This window comes from Furipterus horrens, unplaced genomic scaffold, assembly GCF_987537825.1.
Source record: "Furipterus horrens unplaced genomic scaffold, mFurHor1.1.pri manual_scaffold_10, whole genome shotgun sequence".
Classification (NCBI taxonomy): domain Eukaryota; kingdom Metazoa; phylum Chordata; class Mammalia; order Chiroptera; family Furipteridae; genus Furipterus; species Furipterus horrens.
The window spans coordinates 26,991,409-27,017,494 of record NW_028327180.1 but is presented as its reverse complement, the minus strand read 5'-3'; the positions used below and the strand labels follow the sequence as shown (position 1 = coordinate 27,017,494).

The window sequence follows — 26,086 nt, the reverse complement described above, 5'->3', positions numbered from 1 at the left end:
GTTGAAGCACACGATGGTTCTTCAAGCTACCATTCAAAAGTGACACATGCCACTTCTGTTTACATTTCATGGGGTGAAGCAAATCCTATAACCAAGTTCACTAGGCAAGAAAATACAAGCTCCTAATGGGGAGGGGAGGGAAGGGTACCATATTGGGGACTTAATAGCGGAAGAATGAAACCATCTATTAATAGTATAACCATTAATGTAGCCTAAGATTTGAATTGATTTTAATATAGCTTGAGCTTAGATGCCGAGGCAGAAAGTGATAAGCTGTGAAGCTGGATCAATACGTATGATCCAGACTAGGCAGGCTCTACAAGCCACACTAAGGAGTGAGAGCTTTATTGCAAATGCTTTGGGTAACCTCTTATGGCTGACTGGAGTGTGGGAACCTGATTGGAAAGAGGCCAAATTGCAGTGGGCGGTGGGCGGTTTAGAAATTATGGACCTTTATCCAGATGAAAAATCATGACATTTGAATAAAGTCAGTAGAAATAGAAAGAGCACATAAGATTTAAGATGTATTTGGAAAATTGAACGAGCAGTGGTGGGAGAATGCTTGTATATGAGGGATTAACAGGGAAGAAGCAAGGATGTAGCCCAAGTTCTGGTTAGATCATTAAAGAGTATTATCAATTCCAGTACAGAGAACACAGAGAGGGATCAGTTTTGGGAACAAGATGGCAAATTACATTTGGAACATTTTTGAGTCTGCCTCTCCTGAAAGGCATTCCAGCAGAGGTACCAGTAGGCAGGTAAACATTTAGATTTCAAGTTATGGAAGAAAGGAAATCTGAGTTAGAAATGCAAATCTGGGACTCCTCAGAATATAAATTGTAAACTGAGCTAAGGAGTAACTGATATCATCCAGGATATGGTATGAGGGAAGAAAAGTAGAAAGAATAAAATGCTAATACAACACAATACTGATACTTTCTATGGCCTTAGTTAAAAACATTTATGACTCTGTCCACAGAGGAAGGGAATTGATTCTTGAAGAAGAGTCATAGGTTTTACTTCCTCAGGCTCTCCCAAAGCACTCAACATGAAGTGGGCAGATGCACAATTAAGTTGTGAGTCAGACTGGATATCAGTTCCTAGCTTTGCTCACAGCAACCATGCGTCCTTGGAAAACCCCTAAATAACTATATCTTCAAGTTCTGATTTGTAAAACAGGAGTGCCAACACCTCGACTCCATACTGAACAAGGTTGTCAGGACTCGCAAAGCTACATAATGTTGGGGAAGGCTCTTTGGAAACTGAAAAATATCTTTTAAATACAAGTTGGTGTTATAATGTTCACACTAGGAGAGGAAATTCCTAAATCTATTTTGAGGTCTCACAAAATATGAAGAAAATGGAAAATCCTTTGCCAAAGCTCATAAAAGCAAAATTGACAACATTTCTGATATGACTCATTTTTCCTTTGAAAACCGACTATCAGATAAGGGTCAGCTCCTTTTAAATAGAAACTTAGGAAACTAGAACTTTTCAGAAGTCCTTTTGGAGTGAGACTTCTTTTCACACATTGCTCATTTTGAAGGTGTCTGTTACCTATCTATGAATTAACAATGGCCCTACCCCAGCCCTAATTTTGTATTTTTCCTTTCAAGAAGATACATTTGAATGGTGGCAAAATAGTTAAAATTTCCAATTTATGTCACCAAAGTTTCAGTTTTCAGTAATCTTTCTTGTGGAGCTCTCAGTATTAACCAAAAGTTTTGAACATACTTATGCTTTTGAAAAATTAATTTTAGAGGACTTATCCAGAGGGAAAAAAAAAACAATGCTCCAGTGAATGTGTATTCTATAACTTACATTTTCAAACAGTAATTACAATCTAGTTTTCACCAATTTATATTTATATAGATTAGAGCCAACCTTCATTATCATTGTTTATGTGTTTTGTTCTGGTTAACTCCAACTTAAAAACACTCTAGTACCCACTATCCAAGCAGTTTATAAGAAATTTTAGACTCTTGGTTGTACGTCAAGTGTTATTTAAAATATGTCAAGAGTAGGACTTACACTTTCGGTTCACTATAATCTCTTCACTTTATTTTCACAATCACAAATGTGTTCCAAACATGAAAACATTATGAAAGTCACCATATGCCATAGAAAGTACTATGATTTAGATGGGAAAAGAAATAAACCTTCCTCTATACATTCAATTAAATTTCTTTAAATTTTGTAGAATAAAATGTTAAATAGGGAGTCAGGGGTATACAAAGCATCATATGTATTTTGTCTTTGCCGGTAATTTCTAAGCCACATTAACTCTAGGGGTCATAAAAACTAGGGTGAGGGGCCATCGCTCACCAGCCTGACACCAAACATCACTGATCTATCATTGTACACGTGCTCAGTGAGTCCTCACTCTTTCTCAACACAGTGTCCACCTTCAGTCACTTAAGAGTCAGCAAGAAGATGAAACCTATTTACCATCTTGATAAATACTAATAAATAAATGTATTTTATCCTACTTCATCTATAGAAGATATATCTTGTCTATAAACTTTATCTTTGAGTGTAAAAAAAAAACACCTTCCTTGTAACTTAATTTACAGTGTAAGCACTAAACCTGTGGATAACTATCTGTTTTTCACAGGTATTAACACGACTTACGGAATTGCAAATTATTACTGTCCTATCAGTACTCTCTCTGTCATCTTTCACTGTCCTCCAAGGAATAAATCGTTTGTTAATTCTTAATCACTAAGTGCTTATTTAGCAATTATCACTATGCTCATTTCAAATAAGCTCTAAATTTAGGAAAGGAAGAATATGTTGATTTTAAGTCTTATGCAAACTTTGTTTTATCACTTCCATGACTACAGCCTATTTTTTATATTTCAGCTAATCTTTTCATTACTGTTTGGAAAGTAATAACAAAATGGACATTTATTATGCACTAATGTGGAAAGTTATCATTATTCTTCTAGAATACATCCTTTTGCCTCTTATTGAACGGCATTTTCCTCTTTTTTACATTCTTTTGGACGCTTCCAAATGATACTCCACTAATTGAATTGTAAAGTCACACCATGTAGCTTTTGAAATCACGCAGATGTGTGCTGACAAAATATCTATTTCAAACCTTCTACATGGCCTTGCAAAAAGTGTGGTAATGAGTAGGAAACAAGATTTGTGAAAGAAACGAGTTGACAGTAAGCAGCTGTTTCTGGTTTAAACATTCCATCAGTGAGACCACATTTTCTATCTATCCCCTTTTCAAGTCAAATCTTCAATAGGTTCATTTTAGTCATTTTTCATTGAATAGTAAGCGTCTGGTAGGATGTGGTTCCAATAGTTGGAATAAGTTGCTTGGTGAGTATCAATCATATTATACCCCCTGGCTGGGCACCTGTGGCAACTTGATTGTAGTGCATAGTTCTTACTGACAGCATGAAAATGACCGACTTCTATGGAAAAATACAACAATATCTCATTGTTCATAGCACAATAATGTGAGAACTTAAAAATGTAGGTCCTGTAAAAACACATTTGAAAATATCGCCTTTAGAAGTGTGTTTTGTACCAAGACATAATATGTGTCTTGGTAGGGTTCACACTTAAAACTCATCTTCTAGCAACTTCTTAAGTCCTGGCTATGAAAAAATTTTATGGATACTTACAAAAGGCTCTTTATGTAAAAAAAAAATAATTAGTGTAAATTGCTACAGAGATTCTATATAAAACTATGAGTTACACTGCACACTTGAATGAATGGTACATGTGACCGGCTCTCTAGAGCTGTGCAGTGTGCAGCTTACACAATAGCTGGCAGCCCGGAGAGCCTGTAAGTGTTTTGATATTAATGTTTTGATCAATAATTTTGATGGTAGAAAATGTGATAGTATAACCATGATATGATTCCCAGTTTTACGTCAGTATTGACCCTAAAACAAAATGTCCCTCAGTTTGCTACAGGAAGAGTTACTCTATTTCACGTCTGTCCCATTCAAACTGACTCTGTTAAGTGAGATAGAAGTTTGAAATCATGGCTTGTCATAATCAGGTGTATAGTGTGTTCAAAATGTTATAATTTTAGCAGAACAGTCAAGTATGTGCAAAATTTGGTTGAAAAATAACGGAGAGTAAATTCAAGATTATCCCTACAAGTGTCTCTCTCCCTTGCATCTCGAAGTGTTTTCGGAGTAGTAGATGAGGAATGACATCATAGGAAGCACCTTAGGACTCCACCTAACCCGGGTCCTGTTTTGTCTATGCCCCAGTCCTCAGCTGAGGTGGAACCATGTGGCTCAGTGTATGCCGTTTTCTGTGTTGGTCAGACAAAGGACAAACAGCTCTACTCGGTGTGATAAATTGGACTCCAAAATACACACCAGTCAAAGGAAGTTCAGACTGTTGTTTGAAAATAGGAAAGTAAATAACTCTTGGAACCAAAGTCAAGGGCAGTAGATTTGTATTGGCAGTTGTTTCTGGCCTGACTCAATACCTCTTTTGTCCACCTTTCCGTGATTATTGCAAGGTGAGACCCTCAGCCAAGTGGGCTACCCACATCTGTTAAAGCCTAAAAGGAAGGAATTCAATGTCAAATTTCTAACTCTTAAGTGACTACATAAACATTATTGTTCTCATCCATTAAATAAATATTTATTAATTGCTAATGAGTAATACATTGTTCTTATCCCCAGAGTTCATAGTCAAGTAGTGCAGACAGATGTACACAGAATACTGCAATATAGTATCCTAACTCTTAAATTCATTCATGAACAAAGTAGACAAGGAGCATGCTCAACTTTTGTTCAGGGTTTCAGCAGAGAAAGGGAAGGCTTTATACAGCAGAGAAAGTTAGAGCAGGCAAGAAGGGTGGGACCCAGAAGAATGTCAATATCCCTCTTGCTCTCTCTAACTGCTGAAGTACAAGAAGAAGAAATCTCCATAGAAGGATCTTCAAGGGGCTGAGGCTGGACCTTTCTCACAACGGAGTCAACTTTACCTACATCCTGGAGGTGGCGATGCCTTCTGGGAAGCAAGTAGAGTACTGCAGGGTCTAAAGTGGATGTGGAGAAAACAGAAGGTGATCTCTGACTCCTCCCTGTATCACTGTGTTTTTAAACACAGATTAGAGTGAGACCATTCTTACACATTGCCAAGGACACTATTTCTTTTTTTCTGCAATCTCTGCACCAGCTACGTACACCTTCTTCCTGTTCTTCCAACACGCTATGTTTCCTGTCCCCAGAGCGCTCACATATGCTGTTCCTTCTGTCAAAACACTTCCTTCCCCACGACTCCATTCATTTCCCATGCATACTTCACATTTTAGCTCCAACTTCACTCCCTCTGGGAGGTTCCACCTCCCACCTTTGAAGATCAGATTCCCTTTATAAGTTCTCATATTTCTCTGTATGTCCCTCTCATAGCACTTAGGCTGTTTTTAATTAAATATTTGGCTATCATTTCCTGTCTCACTAATTACAGAGCAGTGGGCAAAATATTAAACTGTTTTGCTCACCACTGCATTTTGTTAATGTGTTAATCTAGACTTTATTTAATACATAAAAATATAGCGTATGGTTAAATTGGTTTGAAAAAGTCACCTGGGACATGCTCCTTCATTGTGCGTACCTTCGTGATAGCCCCCGTATCTGAATCTCAACATGGATGTTTTAGTTCTTTTTCACTGTACCCTCTATTCTATAATCTTGAATAGCCAAAGGAAAATGATCTTTGCTCTTTTAAGAGTAAGACTTAAGGAAAAAATCCTTAGTGTCTCTTTTTTCATCTTTGCTATTCTTTTAGTATACCTAACTTGGCAGCTATAGTTTTATTTTTCCTAAGAAAGAAAAGACTGAGCCACAGGCCCTTCTAATGTGGGGGAGAAGAAATTTCTATTATAAATGGAGGATGTCAGATGTTTCCTTTTCCATAACTTCTAAGGAAATTATTATTGCTAATACAAAATCCTACTTAGGAATAAAAGTAATTTAATACAAATCCAAGAAAATGCATCACAGAAAATGATTTGCTCTCGCTAGAGAAGCAGATGGTAAACAACCTTCTCATAGACTCGATGCAGATATTTGGTATTGTAAATAGTAGAGATAAGTATACTTTAATCATTGACAAATCTATACCATTTGATGTTAATGCAAGGTCATGATTTCATATTTATCAAATATTTGAATCTTGTAAAGATAACCAGGTGGGGAGTCTGTGTAGATGTTACAGGAGGCATTAAAGTCAAACACTTGCACAAGATTTTATAACTGTAGCTGAATTTTCCAATATTCTCCACAACCCAGGTCAAACACTTCTGAGAGGAGTGCAGGAGGATACAAAAGTAATTGAAATTATATAACTCTTGAAATGTTTAATTTTTTCTAAAAAGATAGTTTTAGTATAGAGTGAATATGTATTTATTTTCAAAAGCATTTTCTTCCTAAGTTAAAAAATGTTTCTGTAAAAATTAAAGCCCAATAATATTTCAAACTTTTTTATATTGGCTCTCTTGAACATAACAAAAGTAGAACTTTCTATTTCAACTCTGACATGTAAAGATCTTGGAAGTTGTCATGCCTGCCTTTACAAAAAGACTAATGCTGGACAAGCTGAAAATCAACTACTTTTTTAGACCCACCAGAGAACTGAGTGGCATGGAAAACCACAGTTCCAAAATCTAGAGAGAGAGGACAATCCAGACAATCAGAGCTAATATCTGCTTACCCACAGCATTTCTCTCCTGTAGCTTCTTCTATCCTAAGCCCTTCACTGTCCCCAACTTTAATAAATGTACTCTCAAAATAAAAAATAAAAAGGAAAAGAAAAGAAAATATTGCTTCTCAGCCTTTTGGTTAAGATCAGGTGTAGTATCTGCTCTCATCAGTTAATTATGTGATACAGCCTCTATACTAAATGGCTTTTTTGAGTAGGAAGGTGGGACAGGAGCTTGCTTTGTCCATTTCATGCATAGGTGGGGGTGGGGGACCAAGCTAGAGAGGGAAAATTAATATTGAAAACTAAGTTAGAGAAGAGCTTAACCATAGCTATGAACTGTTTTGTTTGTTTGTTTGTTTGTTTTTGCAGGCATTATATCTTTGTATGGCTAAACTGTTCTTTTTAAACTTGTCAATTTTTATTCATGTGAAATATCTTTAACTGGATAGAGCAAACATAGTTACATTCAATAAATACCTTTGAACAAATCTCACAAACATTTACTTTGCAGTGTCCATTAACCCATTCATCTCAGGGACTTTTTATCTCATTGCCTCCACCATGTTTTCTTTTCAGTTTCTTGACATCAATTGAATTGTAAGTTATTTCAATGAGGAAGCATTTAAAAAGCATCATTAAATAATTTGAGGTCTATAGGATGCCAGTTTGGTCTTCTTTTGAAACACAAACAATTCATGGAATGCTAGTGCGGTGTAATGATAGTAGAAATAAAAGAGTCAAAATCAATTTCACTTTAGGACATAAAATAAAAATATAGAGACCTATTGTATTTTTTTAATATGAAAATCAATAAACTCTCCCAGTATCACCAAAATGCAAGGATGTTATATTTACCTGGATAACGATGGCATGGTGTCTTTTGCAATAAGCTCAGGATTTTATAAATCACCAAGCCATGGTTGCTCTTTGCTTAATAGTTTTTCCTTCAATCTGTCTTTCCTCTCACAATTTACAAGCAGCGAGAAGAAGCCAGGCAATGCCTTCAACACTTTGCTTAAAAATCTTTTCCTTTAAATATGCAAATTCAGCTGTGTTCCTTTCTAGAGGCTCTAAGGGAGAATTATTTTACTAGGCTGATCTGGCTTCCAGAGGCTGCACACTTCCATTGGTAATAACTCCCTTCTGTCTTCAAAGCCAGCAATTACCAGTCAACTTCTTTCCACATTGGATCATGCTGGCTCTCTTGCTTCCACCTTTCATTTGTTAGGATCTTGTGATTGCAGTAGGCCCATATTAATAATCTGGGATAATTTTCCCATATCAAGGTCAGTTGATTAACCATCTTAATTCTATGTGCAACTTGAATTCCCCTTTGCCACGTGCCATGTGTTGCTGTGTATTCACAGGTTTCAGGAATGAGAACATGGACATCTTTGGGCCAAGGGTTGAGGGGCATTACTCAGCCCACCACTCTATTTACTGCTAACGAACACCATCTGTTTTGAGAAAATAGAGTGGACAACATTTCTATCACCATTAGAATCTTTTCAAGTCCAGCTTTTTTCATGAATGTCCTACCAGGACTAGAAATTTAAGGATTCAAACCTCATGTGGTCTGCTTTTCCTAATTAAAACTTCACATTAAAACTAACATGGTCCTGATAATTACAAGTCACCAGTGTAAAATTTATCTAAGTAGGTGTGTTTCAAACAAGTTGAAAGCAAATAGTAATCTTAAGATGTAGAGAAGTATAAAAGAGTAATAATGAGGAAAAATGATAATAAAATTTATCTTATCTTTGTGTTTGACAAGTTATCCTGATTTGATAACTAGTGCAATCAATGATTTGTTTAAAAAAATAAAATAAAGTCAAGTTCTGCCCCTGATATATAAACGGTCCTTTCATTTCCTCCCTCTTGCTGCATTGCTCCCTCACTCTTTCTTTATCTCAATTGCCTTTGGTTTATGAACTGGATCAAGAACCCAGTAGAGATGAATCCGTTAGTCTCATTATTTTATTTGAACTTATAACAGCAATAATATCCCAGCAAAAGGAGAGAGGGAGAGAGAGAAAGAGATGCTGGTTCTTAAAATCCCTAGGATTAAAGATATTCATACAACCTGTTTCAAGGTCTAACATGTTTAATGAGTTGATTGTAGATCAGTGCTTTTCAGACTTTGATATGCATAGGAATCAAGGGAGGATGCTGTTAAATGATTCAGTATGTTCGAGCTGAGGCCTGATGTTCCATATTTCTGAAAAGGTCTCAAGTCATGCTGATGCTGCTGATTCACAGACCATACTCTGAGAAGTGAGGGTTAGATCACACCTCTTTGTTGGCATTGTCATTTGCAAGTGTGGAAAGAATACACATTTGAATGTTTTTGCACTGTTGTCACTGTGAGTGCAGAATAACAAAGCATCTTTTCTGCCTGAGCTGACAAATTTGCCCAGGATTGCTTTCAATTGAGTACTTGTCCTTGTTAACATTTTTGTTAAGTTGGCATGACAACTATCCTATTCTCAATAAAGTGGAGGTAAGTAGGTTTTAACCTACACATCACCCATAAGACAGAAGAATGGACCTGGAAGATGATGAAATATTCAGGTATTCATTTATCCACTCAACAGCCATTCTACTGAGTCCCTACTCTGAACTATGTTCACTGCTAGGCAGTTAGGCTGCAGAGATTGCTTCTCTAGTGAAGATTACTATTACTTTCCTGGTGTAAAAGTACTCTCAGTACTTTTTCAGGGCATTTCAAATATTCAGGTTAGGAAATGTCTTTCACAATCACCTTTTGGTGGTGCCGGCCACCCTTAACCCTAGATTGGTTGCTTTCCACACATACCCCATACTCACAAAGGGTGGGAAAAGAATCCTAAACTATCTCTAGCTGACAGTCTACCTTGGTAAATGTGAGTAGCCCCTGGCAGAAATTACTGAGGTTAAATGTAATACTTATGAAAAGTTGGGTGTGCTACAGAATTTGAAGATGGTAAAAGCAGAAATTAACGGCGTTAGCAAATCATATTCCAGGATGAAAGGAATATTGACAAGAGTAATACCAGTAGAGGAAAACAAGAACAAAAACAAAAAAATATCAAGTTTTAGCTTAGCCTATACCACATGACAACTAGAGGACAAGCAAATAAGGCCATTTGGGCCCAGCTGATCTTTCCACCATATCTACCTATACTTTTGAAATCCCGTCGTCGGCAGCCGTCCGTCTCGAGAGACGATGGTGTAGCTTCTTAAGAGTCTATCTGCACCGCCGAGAATGGCTGTGCAGTCCGACTCGGGAGTGACACGGTATCTGTCTCCTCCCGTGTTGAATCGACATCTTACGATGACGCTGGAGTGTCCTCTCCAGTGAAGCTGAAGCTACAGAGCCTGGGCAGGGTGATATGGAGGGTCTGCTGTTGCCCATGCAGCAGACCCACTTTTGAAATGTATTTTACATTTTTTTTACCAGATGGTACCACTTCTTGTTTCTTGAATATCCATGTCATGACTTCCTACCTCGATGTCTTTACTCACTGAAAAAAAAATAAAGCAAAACAAAAACAAACTTCAATTATATTTTTATCTAAGTATGACCCACCCTTTAAGGCTTAACTCTAATGCTGCTCCCTTTTGAAGTATGTCTCCTGTCAAAAATATCTTTTCTTCTGTGCTTTGATATCATTGAATTTGTTTTTAAAAATACATGAGATTTCTTTCAATTATGTTAGTGGGTAGTTCTTTTTCTTTTATTCCAGATCTTAAATTCTAAGTACCCTGAAGACAGAAGGCCTACTGACCTAAGAGATTGTCGAGGGTTGATGGGTTGGGAGCAGAGGAAGAGAAGGTTTCAGAGATGGCAAAATTAAAACATGCACATTTATAACTATAAACCTTTGCCTGATACTAGGGCAAAGTTTATTTAAATGCCTTATTATTTAAATGTCTTTTTGGGGGGGAGGGGGCAGCTTATTCTAATTGATGTTTGCCATGAGGAGTACAATAGACAAAAATGGGAGAAAATTTGCAGATGTGATGAGCCTAAAATGGTACCAGACTATGGGGTAGGCTTGAGGAAAAATATAAGAATTGGAGATAATCATGGACAATTTGTCTCAGAGTTCCTGGGTGTGAAGAAGGATCACATAATAATCATGACTAATTGTGAATTCACAATGAAATGGCATAATGAAATTTTTATTCTTAAAGTCAGAAAGGTAACTCAAAAACACTATCAGAACTTAATTTTCGGTGCTGGAATACACATGGACAGCCCCCCACCCCCACCCCTCCCCACAACAGAACTACATGTGCCTAGTCAGGCAGGATCAGGACCTTACTGGAAGGATGTAAATATCTGCATCCATAGAACCGCATTTGCAAAAGAGTAGATGGGCTTTAACATAAAAACAAGAACAGGAAAACCATCCCTGCAGATACCAACTTCCCCGCAAAAATGTTGGAATTTTCAACTATGGTACACTAGTTTTTCCAAACCAGAGTATAGTGGAGATATATATATATTTAAGGAAGCCAAAATTTTCTTGAGTTCCCGTCTTCGTTTTCTTTCCTCTTCTTTTGTCCCCGTCCCTTCTTCTCTGTCTCCACTGAGGAACTGCTGGGATGGTGATTGGGTAGCTGAAGGGGTCAAGACTCAGTTCCCCTGCCCTCGTCTGGGCGTAGTGGGTGGGACTCAGCCTGGAGCTGGTTTTCCACAGGCAGATTTCTGTGCAGTTCTACACGTTCGCCGAGCAAGACCCAAGGCAAAAAGCAGACAGCAGCTGGGGAGCGGCCCCAAGCGACCTATACCTGCGTGGGAGGGACCGCCGCCGGCCGCCAGAGGACCCTGAGTGACCTCACCATGGTGCGTTATAGCCACTACTTTCTTTTTCAGTGTTTCGGTGCAGGGAAGGGGAGGGCTTCTGAAAAGAAGTCGAGTGCTGCAGGGAAAGGAGCTCCCAGGGATCTTTTGGGGTCATCGGAGAGAAAGAGACACGCAGACTCGGGGAGAGGCGGATACCAGAACCGAGTGAAGGCTTCGGTGCAGCGCGGGAGTCGGATTTGAGAGGCACGTCGCGTCCCGCCCAGCCTGTTGAGCAGGTAGACAGGAGTGAGCCCAAGTGGGAGCGCCTCGGCTGCGTGTGCGGTGGGTGCACTCGTGCAGGGACGCGCAGGGACCCGCAGGTACCACCGCAGGGTCCTGGCTCCTGCCCACTGCCTCCAGCCCCTGACGCCCACTCTCCGTGGGCGTTCGCAGTGCCAGGCGCGCCCTGGAGTTGCTGGAGTTCCAAAAGCGCTACCCAGAGATCTGGGAGGTCCCAGAGTAAGTGGTCGCTGCTACTCACGCGGGTCGGGGCTTGCTAAAGGGGCGGCAGCTTTCTCCGGGCCCCTAGCCCGGGCTTGTCCTCCATCCTCCGCCCCCTCCACCATCCCGGGAAGCCTTCCTGGCGCCCCAGCTGCCCAGCGTCGGGGGGCCAGGGCCCCGTTCCCACGCTTGGGAGGAGCGAGGGAGCCAAGGAGACGGCGCCCAGGGACCCGGCTGATGGCCCGGGGGACCTACGACGCCCGAAAGAGGAGGACTGACGGGGGTGGGCGCCAGGCCGACCGCGTTGGCTGCTGCGCTCGCGGAGCCGGGCGGTGAGAGAGCGCTGGGAGCGCCGGAGCCGCTGCTCTCCCACGGCCCGGGCGCCGGGGCAGCAGCCGTCAGCCAGCTCCGCGCAGCGGCGCGGCCTCCGGAGCAAGGGAGAGCTTGAGCAACAAAGGGACGCTCGGACTTAGAGCCTGGGCTCTACCGCAGCTTCAACCCGCTTGCTGCGGCGTGGGTGAACGACTCGCCCTCCTCGAGAGCAAACCGCTTTGATCGCAGGATTGCTTAGAGAAACCAGCCAGGAAACTTCCGGTGGGGCTCAGGGGCTCGACCGGAGAGGGTGTGTGCGCGCGCGCGCGTGTGTTAATTACTGCTTGGGGGTCTAATTTCCGTCTCACCTGGGGAAACGGTGAGCAACGGGTCTCGATGGTCTCTGAGCGTCGGATCTGTGCCTGGAGTCGGTCCTCAATGGGCTGAGCAGCCTCACTGTGACATCGGTGTGAGGGGTTGCGGTGCGATGTGGTCATGTGATTTCTAGCTATGGATTTTATGCGTCTTTCTCTTGCTCATTTGTTTTCACATGCCTGTTCTTTCATTTTGCACTTAATAAGCTGTTTACATCTTATGAAGTAAACCAGAAGGTTGTACGTCTCACTTAATGGTGACTGGCAGAAGGCATCATAGTTTCCGACATAATGGAAATCCCCGTGTGTGTGTGTTTCTATTTAAAACTATATATATTAAATTAGAGCTTAATTTATACCACAACATTAGTGATTTTTCAGGGTTAGTTCTCTGATGGCGACTTCATTAAATGTGTACTTCTAGAACTGCACTTGGTAGGAAAATCTCTAAGCCTCTGGTTACATATATAAAATGTTGAAGCACTTAATGATAGATACAGATTTTTATATGTTGGTTCATAATGTAGAATTAATCTTTTGCTTTTCCTAATATGGTTCTATTTTTTCTTCAACTGCATTATTTCAGGTACTATAAGAATGGTAAAAACCATTAACAACGTAAAAATGACATGAATGTCTAAAATTCGAAAGAAAATTTTAATTTGTGAAACAATCATATGAACTTGATTACTTTTTCAGTGGAGGTTGTTTGTGTAGTCTATGCTCTCTGTTCAGTCACCAAACACCTATTTCTGTGGATCTGCTTCAAGGGTCATGAAGTCTCTGAAATTGTATCCAAACATATGAGTTGCTGCATTTTTAGGGGAATAGCCTAGAGTTCTCAGATAGCTGAAGAGATCTGTGACCCAATAGAAAAATAAGAATGGTGAAGATAAAATACACTTTTTAAATGAAAAAGATAGACTTTCTACACAAAGCCTTCTGATAAAATAGTAGGAAAAATTCTAGAATAATTAAATAGCGTTACAATAATGAAACATTCTATATAAAATAGACCCACGTGTATGTTTTTAAATGTATCATATAAGAAACTTAGGCAAGTGATATTTATTTAGTAGAAACTTGTGCTCTTTATTCTTGTATTGTAAGACCTCTTTCTAGTTTATGACAAGGAAAATTATATTTCTCTCTTTGAAACACAACAGATATATAAAGTACTTATGCTTGGTGTGGTATTTCATAGTATATGAATATAAAGAATCCCTTAAAAACCCTGTTTCTAGATGTCCTGGTAGAAAACAATGGGTCTAAGACAACTGTCGTTTACAGAATAAGGAAGAAAATGTAAAGATATTTTACTTATACCTGGCAACATCAAAGGAAAAAGAAAAGTGAAGAACTTCACAATGCTTAGTATTAATATTTCTTATAACAGTGGTTTATTAAATAATCTTGCTTTAAGATATTATTTTTAAAACTTAGTTAATATTATATTGCACTAAAACTAAAGGAATAACTAAAATTAAATTATTTCTATTGTGAAACATCACTAAAATTTTATGACTAAATGTCAACAATTTTATTATAGACATTTTTCAAACAAAATAATTGTTTTTATTTTTTCAATTTAATTTTTATTGTATTTTTCCCATTACCATTTAGTCTCCTTACACCCCCTCCCCCCGGCAATCACCACACTGCTGTCCACGTCCAGGAGTCCTTTTCACTTTTTGCTCAGTCCCTCCACCCCCTAACGCCACCTCCACTAGCTGTCATCTCCTGATTTAACATTATTTTTTGATAAAGATATTGCATAACCTTAAGTTTTCTCTGAAACCATAAAAGAGAAATTAAATTCTATGTTTACATTTGTTAGTTGCATTTGCCAACAATTAATGTGAGTATAGGGAGAAGAATACTGTTTTTACAAGTTATTTAAAAACAGCATATGTACCCATTGAAGTTTCTAATTAACCACTTTCAGGAGTAAATAAAAATCAAATTTGTCTTAAGAATGAATATCTCCAGGTAAAGAGAAATGGAAATTTAAAGCAATATTTGAATATACAAAAAATGTTATTAATGGAACAAAATTGCGGAAGAAATTATTTATTCCAAATATTTTCTCTATGTCAGATTTTCTAGGAAGGTTCTTAGCTTTTCTTTTCTTTGCTAGGATATAGAACTTTTATGACACTGATGTTTTATACCATTTAAATCATAAATATTTACTCAAGAAACTTTTCTTAAACATTACTATTTATTATTTTCCTTCATATTTGTAGAAACTGATTTTTTTGTTCTAAATTATCCCAGATTTCAAATCTTCTTAGTCTCTAGACCATCTAGATTTATTCAGTAAGTACTGATTAGGTGCCTGTTCAATAGTTTTGTTTTAGAAATCTTTATCTTGACCTGATAGAAAAAAGGTTTTGGCAATTTCTGGGTCTTTAGATGAGCAAATTTAGTTGCCTATAAACCTCTTGACTTAATTGGGGTTGGAGTAATTTACTGGCTATCCCGAATCACAGTTGCTATTATTTCTCTCAAATTGTTTGAAAGTATCCGACCTATTTCATATTTTTTTCTCTCCCCTGGGTTGAGGGCCAACAGGCTTTATCTTCCTATAGTCTTGAGGCTTATAGAGAGTATGGATAAAATTATTTGCAAGGAGTGAAGAGCTTCAGACCAATTTATAAAACTTGGTCTCTGGGGCATGTCTCCCTGCAGCCTTACCATAAAAATGTGATTCTCACTGTTCATAGTTACTAACTTCACTTGCCTGGGATGCTTTCTGGCCATTCGTAGTCTTTTATTTAAAATGAACCCTCCATTTCAGAAAATCAAAGGCAACTGAAATTAATTAACTCATATACCACCTCCTGCTTCTCACCATAGTAGGAATTATCAAGGAGCCAACAGAAGACAATGGCTTGGGGAGTGGACACAGGGAAAAGGAAGTTGGGCAGACCAAGGAAAACATCTTAATCCTGAAATGATTTCCAGGTCTGACCTAACCTACATATTCCCTTTTGCTATGATATATGACATTTAAAATACCTGTTCAGATGTTTGTATCTTATACCAAACTCCAGGCTCCCCTAGGATTTTCATCACAGGACTCAGTGCCTGGCACAGAGTAACTTGTCTAGTAAGTTTAATTGTATGATCTTTGTAATTTCCGAGTTAAATTTTGTATGCTTTGACACTAAGGGTTGTTCTGTTTGAGAATACAATTTGAAGAATGGTATTTGTTTTTGCAGTGACCCTCCATGGAATATTATGGTTTTCTCTCAAATAGCTTGCAACCTATTCAGAACTGCTTGTAACTGTTATTTCTTTGATCATCGCCCAATTACCTTTTGTTTTCCTAAGTTTTCATCCTTCACTAATGTTATTTATCCTCTCATTACCAATGCTTGTTGACCTCCTGAACATTCCACTTTCTTTAGGAATCTAAATAATGGAGGTTTTCCTTTCTGCGCTTTAGTCAGCTGGCACCGTTCAGAATTTCATTCAACATCTACATGTTCGGCTTTCACAGGACCTTAACCTGCTGCCCTTCCCTTTGGGGTCCACTGGTATTCGCCACCTGGGCCTTCACATCGCCAAAATTGTCCCAGCTGAAAAAGCTGAGAACCTCATATTCCCTTTCTGACCACAACTTTATCCCTCCAATAATTCTACTCACTCACCATCGTCTTCCATTATTTTTCTTTGGTCACCCTTAATTTTCTCATATTTCTCTCTTTTTACTTATCACAGTCAGCAATGTCAGCTCTGCTCCAACCCTCAAATCTCAAATCTCTTGCCACTAGAACCAGATTCACTCTAACCTGATTCAGTGTAAGGGATGGTTAATAGTGCTAGGAATTAATTTTATTCTTTTTTGGATAATCCCATATTAAAATCTCCATAGTGCATGCTCCAGAGTTTTCCAGGGTTTCCAGTCAACTCAAATTATCCTTACTATTTTCTGCCTTAGCAGATAACCTGGTTTCTGAATTCATAGAGAATATGAAGATTAATTTAGGCAAATGATCAAGATTTATCTTGAACATAGTAGGCATTTCTTTATTTGATCTGTTCTTAGCATAAGAACTCTTATGTTGAACTATACTATTTGCCTCTAAAATATTCATATCCCAATTTTTAACACTTAGCATACCTATACAAAGTGTTCTTATATATGACAACTCTTTTAGTTCTTATGGTAACATTCAGTCCTTCAACTCATCCTGAACTGGTATGGTTTGAGAGTCTCAGTATCATCAGAGCATTTCTTTGGATGAACTCCTGGTTTTCTTAACATGTGGTCCTCAGGCTAAACCTAGAGGAATAAACTAATATCATTGAATATACTGGGTTTCCTCCTCTAGATATCATATAGTTACCCATCCTCAAATTTAATCTTTCCTCTCCCCATTTATTTTTTTGTAGCCATACTACATTATTTAATTATGCATTTTTTTTTTTTTTGCTTTTTCTTGTGCAAATATACTTCTTCTCCCCAATTGTACATTTGACCACTTGATTTGGGACTTTTAAAAATACCTACTGCAATTAAATTTAATCTTTGCCTTTAGTTAGCCAATTGTTTCAGAAGGTCAAGATATTTTTGGATTCCGATTCTGTGAGACAGATGAGCAGTTCTTCCCAATGTAGAGGCATTAGCAGGTTGGATCAGGACACAGTATCTTCATCTGAGTAAATATGTAGAATGCTGAAGGGAAAGGACACTTGGCACAATCCTGCCACCTTCTTCTTGCTTTTCATGAGTTCATGAATTAGTCCTCTTTGTAAAGCTGTTCAACCAGTTATATAGTCAAGTAACCCTCTTTCCTCTGAGTTTACATAACTTTGTGTAGCCCAGAGGTATACTGTGACAGGCTTGGTCAAATTCCTTGCTGAAATGCATTTCCACTTTCTATAGAATAGGTATTAAGTAACTCTAATAAAACCAAGAGGAAATGACACTAGCTTGTAGGTAATGACACTTCACATTTTAAGTGCTGACATCCCATAATTTTAAGAATCTCCTGGGAGATTCTTAGGCTAGAGTTGTTGGAATCCACTTTCTCTGTTTTGAAAATTGTGTTGTTGGAATCCACTTTAAGCTAGTGTTATTGCAATCCACCTTCTCCATTTTGAAAACTGAGATAGTGGCTGGATTCTTTGTTCTCTACCAGCCTTTCTATTCATTATAGTATCTGTAAAGATGATTTTAACTCTTCACTTACCTTATCCACTAAAGCTTTCAGTACTTTGCAGTGTAACTTCTCCAAACTAGTGAATTCAAACTCTTTAGTCCATTTAAATAATGTCATACTTTATCTTGGGTCTTTAAATTTATTATATTTATATTTGCCTTTTACCAATATGAATATTATGTTCTTGAAGAAGGGAGATGAAACCAAACAGGAATACAGTAGTTCTGCCTGTGTGGTCATGTAATATTTGAATTTCTTTGTCCCCCATTGGTGAACTCTTTCTATATCTAATAAAAATGCCATTAGCACCACTTTGTCTAGCAATATAACAAGAATTAAAGGAACATTCTTTTCAACTTGTAATTTTTGAAAGCTTAGCTTGTTTTATGTTTTATGACACTCGTCTCAGAGGTTCAGTCACCTTTTGTGTGTTTCCTTCAATAAAGTTTATAATGGATTATGCTTGTCACTGACAGAGATACAAGCAAAGTTTACAACACAGTCCCTGACTTGAGGGAATTTAAAGTCTGCATGTGAAGATAACAGGACCCAGAAATAGCCTCAGAATTATACATGTCAGCACTAAGCAATCAGCTTAATACTTGTGGTGCAGTTTAAATAATTTCTAAACAACTTAAAAGAAGGGAGACAGTTATGCAAGATGGAGATATTGAAGAAGGTTTTCTAGAGAAGATGGAGCACTTAGTTGAGATTTTTAAACTGGTCCAGGGTGTTGAACTTTGCAGGACCTGTAGGATTTAAATATAGAGAATAGTGGAAGAATGTTCTAGACAGAGGAAATGAAAGGAGCATTGCAGAAAGCAGGTGACAGGGTGTGTGTGTGTGTGTGTGTGTGTGTAAAACCAAGTATATATAGAAGGACAAAAGAAAACGTCAAGCCTCTCAAGCCACAGCTTTGGAGTATTCCTTTGTGGAAAATACTATGGCCCCTCCCCACTTTTCTAGATTTCCTTTCACGTTGCTCCATCTTTGGAGAGGCCCATAGCTACTCATCCTTTAACTCTGAAACTAGGCTCTACTCAGAAACATTTCCTGATCTTCCAAGTCTGAATTGAGTGCCTTGTTAGGTTTTTCTTCCAACTCCCTGTAGATCCCTATCATGTATTATGCTCTCCTGCAATTGCTTGCTGAATTGTCTTTTCTCCTCATTAGCCTGATACTCTGTGGGGGAGGAGTTACCATTTCTGTTTAGTTCTCATTCTATTCACAGACACCTAATAGAAGTGCTCCATGGATCATAAGCACTCAGTAAAAATGTGTGAGATGACATGGGCCTGCTTGGAGCAATGAGGTTATGTTGGAGAATATTTATAAAATGATTGAAGGTAAAGAGGGGTTAGATTACACCAAGAGCGGAATGTCAGGCTGACTCTGCTTTATTAGGTCATGTGGAACCATTTTGTTTTTTGAGTTTGGAGAAAGGATATGGCACATACATTACTTTTAATTAGGCCTTCATAAATCAATTCAAACAATCCAAAGTTTGATATGCATTTCTAGATTTAACTAGGAAATTAGTGAGCTCCTTACCTTGTATCAGGTGTTTCTATTTGTGAGGTTGAAAAACCCTGCAACTTAACTACTGTATGTTTTTATTAGAGAAGATTTGTTATTTTACTGGTCTAATTTTTTATGTATGCACTGGAATTTTTAGGTGCTTATTGTTTTCAATTTTCAGTCATTTTGCATTCAGATATGCTCTGTTATAAGTAGCTAATTATGGGGTTTAATATAAGTTAATAAAACATAGGACAAGAAATTTCAATGTTTTATTAAGTTGTGTATTTGTGAGTGTAAAGTTTAATTAATATAGCAATGTTCTGAAGTATTTAGAAAGGCTTACAAAAGTATCACGGAAGAGATTTGGATAATACAGTAACATCATCAGTACTTAATATGTTAACATTTAAAACAAGATAGTCTTAGCCTGGATTAGAACTACACACTTGTAAATACGATTACCAAAAGGCAGTCCTCCTAGTGAAAACTCCTCAGGTAAAATTCCAGTTTTTGTAATGTTTTACATTTCTGGTCACTAATCGTAAGTAGCATTCCTCTTTGTCCCCTTCTACCCCAACTAACAATTTAATATGCCACAGCATTTATTTCTGGTTGTTTTCTGTGATGACTATTCAGAATAATATTCTTAAAGCTCTCGTGTAGTCTCTCACTAAAAAAATATCCTGCATCGGTATGTAGGAGAGTTCTCACATTTATTGATAGAGTGTGTGCCTTGTTTGGATTGCAAATTGTCCCAAGTGAAGGCACTGCCTTTCCCCGCCCACCTCTACCCCTGGAAGCTACTAGAGTTTATCCTGATTTAGACTGGGTTACCCACCTAGCGCTCACCTGATGGCTTGGCCAAGTACAGCAAGGTAATAAATGAGGAATATTGCAAGGCCACGCCCCGCCACAACATTTTTTTTCCCACTTGTCCCGCCCCATAATCTAAAATTCTTTTGGATTGTATTTCTGTTGAATCGCATCTCTTGGAGAGCATGGGATAACCGCTTTACCGAGAAGAGCACCACAACCTTCTTTGCTCCATAGCAAAAGTCACTTTTATTGTTACCTTCCGCCTTCAATTAAAAGTATGGTTTCTTGGACATAGAGAAAAAGGAAACCAAAAGACCTGACATGTGGGGCATAGTAGGGGGCATTGGGTGACAGTATGGTGGTCAACAGGAAGAGGAAGGCCAAAAGAAAATCAAGAAGGTTCTGATAAGAGCAGTTTCTTCACACTTTTGTTCCCTCTTTGCTTCATTGCTAATCAAGAAATGTCCTAATAGGGTACGGGGTGTTTAGGACACTTTTCCTCACTGCATGTTGTGGCCTTCATTATCTATTTGAATCAAACCGGAGTACCATTGGTTTAGTTATTTTTATCTTACTATTGGATCTATTTCTGTGGCTGGTGGAAACTGGTAGCTGCATGTGGTCACAGTCCATTTTACACGCAGCAACATGGTGCCTGGCTATGATTCTTTGCATTAGTCGTCCTTGACAAATAACCACTGGTCAGTGCTGAGTATCAAGAATTTTTGCCTCACACCTTGAGTAAAAGGCCATTGTAAGTGGTGCAGGGATCGTGCAGTGTTCATTACGGTACTTCAAGCAGGTGATCAGACAGTCATGCCTGGCTGCCTGACTCCGCCGCCCAATGCCTCGGTCATTCTCTTACTTGAATTCTATGTTATAGCCATGTTGTCTCCAGTGTAATTTGTCACCTTGCTCTTTTTTGTTTCAGTTATTAGGCTTATTATGTACTTTTCTCCAAATATTATATTTTCACTCCTTAGAATTTTCTTTTTAATATTTATGTATTTATTTACTTTATGTTTTTCTATCAACATTTATTCCCCCCATATTCTCTTCAACCTTCACCTGCCCATTCCCCCTGATTTTTTTAGCATTTTCAATTGTTTTCTTTCCTTTCCATTTTTTTTTTTTACCTTTTTGTTGAATTTATTGGGGTGACATTGGCTAATAAAATTATATAGGTTTCAGTTGTGCAGTTCTATAATACATCATCTGTATATTGTATTGTGTGTTCACCACCCCAAGTCAAGTCTCCTTCCATCACCATTCCCCCCATTTACCCTCTTCTACTTCCCCACCCCCTTTCCCTGTTATTTATTTTGGAGTCTAGTTCTTTTAGATTTCTTTGAGTCCTCAGTTCAGTTTTTTTAATGACTTGGCTAAGGTATAACTTATGCACAAAAAACATCACATATATAAAGATACAATTGGCTAAGATATGAGAGATGTATATACATCTGTGAAACCACCACCACAATCAAGAAAAATAACATTTCTATCACTCCTAAATGTTTTCCTGTGTTCCTTTCCAGTCAGTTCCCTCCTCCTCCTCTGTCCCCAGACAATGGTCAGTCTGCTTTCTGCACTTACAAATTTGTTTGCAGTAACCAGATTTTATGTAAAAGTAATATTACCATATGTAACCTTGTTTGTGGGGACTCATTCTAATGATCTAATTATCTACTTTGTTGCTTATAGCTGCTGAATAATAGTTCTTTACATATATGGCTATACATCATTTTTATTCATTTGTGTGATGAAAGATATTTCAATAGTTTTTAGCTATTACAAATAAAGCTGCCATGAACATTTATGTATGTCTTTTTTGAAATATAGTTTATTTTTTATCTTGAGTCAATACCTAAAAATGGAGTAGCTATGTGAAAGACAGGATATGTTCAATATTTTAAGAAACCACCAAACTATTTTCCAGTCTCTCCAGCAGTATCTGAGAATTCCAACTATTCCACCTCATCACTAACTCTTGGCATTGTCAAACTTCTAAATTTTAGACATTCTAATGGCTTTTTGCCTTATGACTAATAATATTGAACATCTAAAGATTTGCTTATTGGCTATTCATATATCTTCTTTAGTGAAGTCTCTGTTCAGATATGCCCATTTTTAAATTGAATTGCTTGTTTTCTTATTTAGCAGTAAAACTTTATATATTCTGGATTTAATTCCTTTGTTGATATGTGTGGCCAATGTTTCCTCCCACTATGTGATTTGTCTTTGTTTACCTAATAGTATCTTTGAAAAGCAAAAGATTTTAAAAATTTGATGAAGTTAAGTTTATTATCTTCTTTCATGTTTCACGCTTTGTTTTTCCTGTTTAAACATTTTTGCTTCATATAAGGTCACAAAGCTTTTCTCCTATTTTCTTCTCCAAGTTTTATAGTTTTAACTTCTGTATTTAGGTTTGTGATCCATTTGGAATTAATTTTTGAATGTGATCTGAAGTGTGGATCAGAGTTCGTTTGTTCTCATATTCAAGTGGTTCAACATCCTTTACTGAAAAAGCTTTCTTTTCCCATTAAATTGCCTCATGCATTCATCAAATAATTGAGCAAACATATGTGGACCTGTTTTTGGACTCTATTCCATTGATCTCTGTTACTCCTTTCAAACCAATACCACTCTTTTTATTACTGTAGCTTTATAAGTTTTAAATCAGATGTCTTTCAGTGCTGTTTTTCTTCCTTAATGTTGATTTAGCCCTTCTATGGTTTCCATTAAATCTTAGCATCATTTTGTCAATGCCTACTAAAAAGCCGGCTGAGATTTTGATTGGGGTTGCATTGAATGTTTAGATCATATTGGGAAAATTGATGCCAAAACAATATTGAGCATGGTATATCTCTATTTATATGGCCTTTCTTAATTTATTTTACCAGTGTTTGTAGTTTGAGGTCTTGCAAGACTTTGGTTAGATTTATTTCTGAGTATTTTATATTTGTTGACATTACAAATGAATTTTTAAAAATATAATTTCTCAACTGATTATTATCATAAGTACAGAAATTACAATAGACTTTTTACATTATTAGCTTTATATCCTGCAACCTTGCTAAAGTTACTTCTTAGGTCTAGTTGTTATTGTGTAGATTCCTTGGAAATTCCTACAGAAATAATTATATATACATAAACAGACAGTTTTACTTTTCTCTTTCTAATCTTTTTGCTTTTTTTTTTTTCCTTAACTTACTTCAATGACTGGGACCTAACTTCTGTAAAATGTTGATTAGATGTGAGAGGAGGGAGGAATCCTTGCCTTGTTCCTGATCATAGTCAGAGAGTGTTTAATCTTTTACTCTATGACTTTAACTGTAGTTTTTAAAAATATCTCCACTCAGGTAAATTTTTTAGAGCTCTGATTGTATAGCTTATTGAACTAGTTCTCATTATTAGGGTTGGAGTGGAAGTCTACTGTGATTTTACACAACCTAATCAGAAGTGGAAGTCTCTGTACTTTGACTCTGAGCTAACTTTGTACCCTGTATCTTATGTATTCCTTTTTAGAGAAAGCTACCAATATGCATAAATCAAGAGATTTGTAATGTTCAAGATTCTTTTTTCAAACTTGCTATTCCTCTTTTGTAGTTGTCTTAATGTAATCTTTACTCATTTACATTATAGTATTTCCTCCATGACTCCTTATTTTCTTTCACTTTTACTTGACTATAATTATTGTAATTTGTCTCATAAGTCATATATTTCTAATCTAAAAGTCAAATGATATTTTCTCGGCCTTCTTGCTATAGACTGAATTGTGCTCCACCCCTAATTTATATGTTGAAGCTCTAATCCCCAAAGTGATGGCATTAAGAGGTGGGGTCTTTGGAAGAGAATTAGGTTTAGGTGGGGTCATTAGCAGGGACCCTCACAATGGATTAGTGCCCTTAAAAGAAGATGTATCAGAGACCTTGCTCTTTTCCTCTCTGTGTGCCACGTGAGGACACAGCAAGAAGGTGGCCTCAGCAAAACTGGGCCATGCTGGTACCCTGATCTTAGACTTCTGGCCTCCAGAACTGTGAGAAAATGAATGTCTGTTGTTAAAGTCACCTGGTTTCCGGTATTTTCTTATGGCAGCCTTAGCTGACTAATACACCCCCTTACCTTCCTCAAACTCTCAACACACACACTTCTTTTTGAACATGTGTCCTCTTCTGTTTACATTCTCATCATATTTATCCGATAGCTGCTTCTCCATGTTAGTCATAACATCCTACTCCAGTTCTTAAATATGAATTTTTCCCAGAGTATTAAATTTGGCCACCCTCTCTCTCTACATGTAGCCCTTTGACACTGAACAGCTTGAAATGAACTGAAATAAACTTCTGACTTTAATGGTTTCCTCTGTGTGGAGGACGACAGATTCATATTGGTAGTCTGTGAAGCGTTCCCTAGTTAAAGACTCCAATTTGTAAATGCATCTCTACCTAGATGCCCCATTAATGGTTCAAGATCCTTGTGTATAAAACAAAATCCCACATCCCTTTCTGAGGCCCACTTGTGTTACCTCTTTCTGTTAAAGGCACCATCCTCCTTACAGACAAACCCCAGAGTCATCTTGTTCCTCAGATCTCGTCTGTTGCCACACGATGACAACTTTAACTTTATACTATCTCTAGCACCCATCCTTTCCTGGCCCTTGCCACAACTTCCTTCATTACTGGAATTCAGTTACACTGCGCTCCTTCTATGACATGCCTTTTGCTAACAAACTGTAGACATTTTCAAGAACAAGCTCAAATTCCATATATTACAAGAAGCTTTCCCTGACTGTCCTTTTGATGCCACTGCCTAAAAGTGATATTTCTTATAAACATCATTAAATATCTGTCTCTGCCTATTCTCCACTTTTTATTATAGCCATTTAAGAAAATTATGGATAATATATATCCATATATATACCATACTAGACTTTGAAGAAAATTAAAGAGAATAATAACTATTCTCTTCAGAAGCTCAACAAATATTGATTGAATTACAACTGAATTTATTCACAAATCATTATACAATTTTTTTTTTCAGAAAGCGGCAAACACATTCCATAGGTTCTAAAGTAGCCTCATTTTACTTATATTTTATAGGGTTTTTTGGCTTATGTTTTGCCCTATATATATTAATAGCCTAATAGTATATTTTATTGATGTTAGTTAACATTTATTTATTTATTTATTTATTTTATAAGTAAATTGTCTACATTTTTCCATGTTAATCTATTTCATTTATTCATTGGATTTTACTTTATTTTATTTTTTAATGTGTTTTATTGATTACAGTGTTACATTTCTTCCAATTTCCCTTCCCTTTGCTCCCCTCCACCCGGTGGCCCCCCTCCCTCCCCTTGTCCCCCACTTTTAGTCCATGTCCATTGGTTGTGCATATAGTTCTTCTCAACATCTCTGTCTATTCCATTCCCTCCTATGATGTTTCTTAATTCCTATACTATCTCCCTCCCTCTCCCCCTTCCCCTTCCCTGCTGACTTCCCCCCAATATGCTCCCCATACCTATAGTTCTTTTTCCACTCTCATTGCCTATTTAGTTTGCCTTTGTTTCAATTCCCTAGCTTCTGTTGTTGTTTCTTGTGATGCAGTTTTCATTTTAGATTTCATAGTTTTGATCCTTTTTCTAAACCAGTCCCTTTAACATCTCATATAACAGTGGTTTGGATCTAATGAACTCTTTCAGTTTTGTTTTGTCCTGGAAACACTTTCTCTGCCCTTCTATTCTGAATGACAGCTTCACTGGATAAAGTATTCGTGGTTGTAGGTTTTGGATTTTCATTACTTTGAATATTTCTTGCCAATCCCTTCTTGCCTGCAGGGTCTCCCTTGAGAAGTCAGCTGATAGTCTAATTGGGACCCCTTTGTACATGATTCTTTTCTTCTCTCTTGCTGCTTTTAAGATTCTCTCTTTA

The 26,086-nt window shown here is 37.6% G+C and overlaps 1 protein-coding gene and 1 pseudogene across 2 annotated transcripts in view; both read left to right on the top strand.

Moving 5' to 3' along the window:
• Positions 1–6,807: 6,807 nt before the first annotated feature.
• Positions 6,808–6,966, top strand: LOC149999399 (U2 spliceosomal RNA; annotated as a pseudogene).
• Positions 6,967–11,341: 4,375 nt separating this feature from the next.
• The window catches only part of GUCY1A1 (guanylate cyclase 1 soluble subunit alpha 1), a 53,394-nt gene continuing 38,649 nt past the window's right edge, over positions 11,342–26,086 (top strand). Inside the window, exon 1 of one of the 2 annotated variants that reach the window (XM_090288820.1) lies at positions 11,342–11,521. The gene's annotated coding sequence lies outside the window, so the exon portion shown is untranslated. Of the gene's footprint in view, positions 11,522–11,544; positions 11,758–26,086 lie in introns of those variants that run through there. The other variant, XM_090288821.1, reaches the window with a different exon arrangement.